Source organism: Patella vulgata, chromosome 8 (genome assembly GCF_932274485.2).
Source record: "Patella vulgata chromosome 8, xgPatVulg1.2, whole genome shotgun sequence".
Taxonomy (NCBI): Eukaryota; Metazoa; Mollusca; class Gastropoda; family Patellidae; genus Patella; species Patella vulgata.
This window is the reverse complement of record NC_065886.2, coordinates 46,098,502-46,104,735: the sequence shown is the minus strand read 5'-3', so window position 1 is coordinate 46,104,735 and position 6,234 is coordinate 46,098,502.

Below are 6,234 nucleotides of genomic sequence, written 5' to 3'. Positions count from 1 at the left end.
CCTGTTCTTCTCCGACTGGGCTAATGAAGACGGGTATAAGCCATACAGTATGCTTGAGGAAAATCTTGACCGGATAGCGGCGCTACGGCCTATTCTTATATCGTATTCCAACTGACAGGGGATCTTTTACGTGCACGCCAATGTATACACGGGACCTCGGCTTTTTGTTCCATCCGAACAGCTAGACAGCTGTCTTTGTTAGGCCCTCCGTCCTACACCACTGAAACCAGAAACCACGATGAACTTTTTCAGCCAACACCGCCACGTACCAGCGACCTCCAGGCTAGCGAGCCAGTGTCTACCCACATAGCCATCGTGGCTCCATTTGGGCAGACATCTAGCTTATGATTAGATGTATAACAGAATGAAGAAGTAAAAGTGGTTGATTTTTTAACTAGGCATATTTTTACTGTTATGTACCCATTTCCTATGACAAATAGAACAACGGTAAAAGTGGTACCCTGCCTCCTACACGACACCCGTCATTTATATATAGATTTCATTTTAAACCTGTCATATTGGAGCGGTATGCATCAAGAAAACTTGTACATGTGTGGGGGTTTTCTGTTATTCTTCATCGATAGCGTTGAAATATACTTTCTTTGTAATAAATATAAGCCTATTACTTCCATTGCAGTATAAAGTCCTAGGTGTCGAAATAATTAATCAACTGATGAATGGGCGTTGGTTTAGGTTGTTGATAAGCTATTGTTAGATAAGATAAGTAATGATAAAACCAGTATTTGAATATATAATCCTGTAAACTAATATTCTCATCTTCTATAATAATTATACGGCTTACGTATATTCCATGATTGAGATAAACATACCTACTATAACCCATGTTTCGCCGAATTATTGGCCTCCGCATATCACATATAATGGGCTAACCATTGAAAACACATAAACCAGTTTCAACATAGGTTGACAGACAACGAAACTACGCCTACCACGGCTTTGTCGTTTGGATAGCAATGGGTATTTGTAAAAGAGACAGCACTAATATTTGCCTAAATGAGTATGAATTAGATATGAGGTTCGGGCTTTTTGTTTTTGTTGTTTTTGGGTTGGTTTTTTTTTCTTTTTGCACAGCCGTTTTAATTTTTTGGGGGTCCAACATTAGACATTTACTGCAGGGACAGACTGGGTGTCGGAGGGTCCCACAAAAACTGGGTGTAAATGATGAGTATAGCTTTCATCAAAAACGACGTAGATTCCAGGCCCCAAATCTACGCAAGAACATTAACTCTTACAAACTCTAACCATCCTGGGTATCGCCAGTAATCTCATTCTGCTCCACCCCACTAAACCCCGGCTTCAACCACGGAGGTGACACGTATTCAATTTGTCTCCTCTTGATGATTGTGCAATGTTTATCGACCAAACTGACATAAAAACATCTTTACCATCGAAAATATGGCTTCCTTTATGTTAAACCTCTAGCAAACTTTCTCATAATCAAGTGAACAAGCCGCCATATTGTCGTGAATATAAACAATGAGGCTAAGACTGGTTTGTGAACTGTTTTGTGATTTGTTCGTAGAATCAAGCTACGATCAAGAGCAGATAATTTAAATGCGCGAATACCTCATGGTCTCAGACTAGCAATTATTTGCCCTTTTCAATGCTAAATGGCTGTAACATCACAGGCTGTAGCTTTTTGCCCAACACTTCGTTGGTTCCAACCTTTATAGGCACAATGGGGACCACATTTGGCAGTCTCCTCATCATAATTTTTTAGGGAGTTGACCTTTTAGATTTTTTGCTACGGGGATTTGATGTTGACTGGGGTGAAAATCTCACTTCCAACACAATGATTGTTCTGCAGAAAGACACTTTACACCCCTATCCCTCCGCTCTAATATCATCAGTATTACCCAAAACTGCTATGAAAATGCAAACTTGATTCTTTTCTCCAATTCTAGACCACAAATTCAACCAAATAATGCAGGAAGAGGTGAGAAAAAAATAAGGGGAAATAATTACTAGTCTTAGTCCTTCATACAGGATGCAGACCACCATCAATTTCCCCATTGACTTCAATGTTAATTCCGGCCTCTTTGCCCACCTCCAACTTTTCCCTAAATATTCGTTGGGCTGAATGCTTTTCACGACAGACAGAGAAACAAATGGTCATGTCTTGCACTAAAATTTGTATGAAGTTGACCACCAAAATTTTGAGATACACAAACTTGAAGAAGCATACTAAAAACATGTAACTAGTTGCCGTACATATCGCCGTAGCCAACCTGATAACCCTGTTATCCTTAAAAAATCATGAATATTTACCAAAACCTGGCAGAAAATGTTAATTCAAACCCTCTTCGTCCATTCTAGACCAAAAAATCAACAGAGAGAGAGAGTTGCTATAAATAGACGAACTACAATTCGGTACCGAGATGGTGAAATTTAATGGTGGTCTGCCTCCATGGATGAACCCAGGGTACAGTGAAGTAGAACGGAATCAGACCACAGTGGATATCGAGGATGTACTCTACCATACATGCAGACTCTTTCTCAATTACTGATTAAATGAGTAACCGTACATCTGTTCCGCGTCTTTAAGGTTGCGCTAGATGAAACCGAAATATCATGTCCCCATCATGGCAGCCATGTCCCCACAGCGAATATGTTTAATCCCGGATAAAATACCAGTTTTTCTATGCTGAAATTGTTTTCCGTTTGTAAGCAAAAATATGCATAGTGTGGGCTTCCGAGTTTTCAGATCTCCATATAGAAGTGTTTCATTGATAATTCGCACACAACTGGGTATCTGTGGGAACTAACATAGATAATTAGGAAAAAGCATCACTGTAGGTGACACTTCTTTCTTGAGGAGTCTACATAACAAATGTTCGTTTCCAGTGATCACCCATCAATTTAATCATCTATATACAATATCAAGATATTTTGTATTAGAAAAACTAGATAAACCCTGTCAATCATTTCACTAGAATATGGTAACAAATCCACCATGCAATGGTAGTAAATGAAGCCCTTAGCGCACTCATGTCTCCGCTCATTGGTTTAGGATCGTCGGTCATGCATACACCTGTGCACCCCCGTCAGCTAATTCCTGGCTAAAATGAAATGAAATGAAATGGGGTTTAATGTCCTACTGTTCTGCTCCTAAACTGGGCTAATGAAGGCGGACATACGCCATACAGTGTGCTATGAGGGAAATTTTGCCCGGGCAACTCTTATATCGAATTCCAACTGCCAAGGGATATTTTATGTGCACGCCAATATGTACATGTTACCTCGGTTTTTCGTCCCATCCGAACGACTAGACAACTGTCCTTGTCAGGCCCTCCGTCCTGCATCACTGACAAGGTGAAACCACGCCGGAAAATCTGGATGAACTTTCTCGGCCAATGCAGGGATCGAACATCCGACCTTCAGGCTAGCGAGCCAGCGTCTTACCCACTTAGCCACGTGATCCCCTAATTCCTGGCTACGTCATTGAAAGCACTAAAGGGTTTGTAACAAGTGATAGTAAGGACCAGACAACTAACAGCGTCTAGTCGTTCGGAATAGACGAAAAAACGTGGACCAATATACACATTGGTGTGTACATGAAAGAACCCTTTCAAGCAACAGTGGGCCGTGGCAGTAAAGTAGGACTTTGTACCCCATTTCATTTCTCCTTATTCTTCAAAATGAGAAGATGATTTTTGTGATTCATGGGGTTCTAATATAGACGTAGAAAGAAAGGAATGTTTGATTTATTGGTAACATGGCCTACAACATAAACTTGATAATGGTTGTGTAATCTTTGTAAATCTTTCTATGTAATATTTTAAGAATGTTTTCTGTAATAAGAACTTTTGGCTGAGGATTCAAAACTTGCTGTAAAGTGCATTTATTACTTCGGCGATTCAAAATAGTTTTATGCCTGTGTCATTGTTATCTCTGTCGCCTTGATTATACAGTCTGTAAAAAATGTTTGTGTGTAAAATGATATAGGTATGTGTTGACGAGACGTTATAATCTCGTTCGGTCTGTTCCATATCTAGCTTTCCTTATGTTTAAGAATGACACAAAGGGGAAACCCAACCTACAGAATATTATTGTTGTTTTCTATAGTTTTCATATATTTAATAGAATTGTATATAGTGTTTGGAGAGGGGGGTTAGCTGATTCCTACAAGTATGTAGTATTCTGTGTAATTTGGGGGATGGGGGCTGTGGAATATAACAGCATCAAATATTCTATAAGACAAATAACATATCCTGTCATAGATTTATGGTAAATAGGAACCTTTAACTCGTATTTCAAAGGTCAACCACGATCTTTAAAAGTTTATCTAAATGTCGATAAAAATTCGCAAGACGGAAAGACAATATCTATAGTTTTTGTTCTAGATAATCAAATGTTTTGTCCTGTTAATGTGAAATAAGATACTCCGTTGAGTGACTTGAAATTCTCAAATTCTTTTAAGAGCAATAAGCCTTTTTACGATAAACACCGGTACCGATGTTTGTATATACTTCTTCCTGCAGACTCTATATAATTTGTCAAATTAACCTCAGAATTCCGTTGAGCAGGATTAAGTTCAGTCGGACAATGTTAATACATAGACCTATCTATTTTAGTTTTATATGCTAAAGGTCATCTGATTCTTTATATTATTATTCAAAATCAAACAGGTTCTACAGTTTTACTAAAGTTAGCTAGTACCGGATTCTATCAAGGTGTTGGTCGAGAAAGTTTCTTGGAATTTCACAGCACAAGATGGAAGCTCTGGTAAGGAATGGCGTCTAATAATCTAGGTCTCGTGCAAAAAATTCAATGAAGCGCATGTGGAAACACCGCTGTCTAGGCAACATTTTCCTCATATAGCATACAGCATAGCGATGACGGTTAGGGGTGGACACACTAGCCGAATGATTCGGCCGAATCAATCGGCGTCGAAATTCGCCTAGTGTGTCCACCTTCATTCGGCCGAATTTCTATTCGGTCGAATGATTCGCCCGAATCAAACAGGTTTGATATATTCGGCCGAATTATATTCGCCTGGTGTGTCCGCTTCGCCGAAGCATTCGGCCGAATGTAGAATTCATTAGCCAATCACCACTCATATAGAGAAGTCACGTGATAGTTTGAAGACATCGCCGCCGCCATGTTTAATCATGTGACGTGAAAGGTGATGCAATCGACTGGTGAATCGGGCGAAGCATTCGGCTAGTGTGTCCACCCATTCGGCCGAATAAAATTCGGCGCCGATTGATTCGGCCGAACGATTCGGCCGAATAATTCGGCTAATGTGTCCACTGATCCCATTTCATTTAAGTCCTGTCGTGACCGGTCCAGGGTAACTCCTAACAGCGCAAGGGCCGACAGAGCGAAATATATTATACTCTGACTGATTGACTATTAGCTTTTCTTCTTTATGGTCGTTTTTCATTTCCCCCGTGGACCGAAAAGAAATTCCGGGTTTTTCTAACCCCGTGCGCACTTGCTGACAAGAAAGGTGTTGCTAAATCGTTCTGATGTGTTCCAAACAGGGGGCCACCTGTGCACACATATTGACGTGCATGTAAAAGACAGTTGAAATTTGGTAAGGCAAAAATTGTCCTCTCTAGCATTGAAGTTGTGGCCATGAAAATAATTACCCGTATGCTAGTCTAAGATGGAACGAATATACATGTACTCCCATCAACAGCACTTGACGGGTGGTTTACGGAACGAATATACGCCCATGAGCAGCATGGCTGGCTTTAAAGTTTTCGGGTCAAATGGTATGTTTATTAAACAACCCGAAATACTCAATATTTAAATAATTTATTTATTCTTATTTACAATATACATGTGTATATATAATATGTATAAATGTGTAATGTTAAAGTTACATCTTTAAAAAAAAAACATGGTCGAGACATTTCAAGAAATGAAGGAGACTGAACTAAACAATTACACTATCTTAGTAACATATGGTGACAGGAGGCGGCCATTGTTCTCGGTCATTGTTCACGTTTACACGAGATTTGACTTCTTCTTCAAAGCATCAATTATATGACATTAATAGAGTATTTTAGACAAAGTGGAGAAAATTCACGTTCTACGACCTTTATAAATAAATTGTAGCTTAAATTCTCCCCACTTTACGATTGAAGAGAATTTCCAATTCACTATCAATTGAAGCCGATTTTCAGTGACTTTAGAAATGGCGTTTAGAAAAATTACATTAGTGAAAGTAATTATACCGTGTCCGTCCATCTGTGCTGTAGTTTA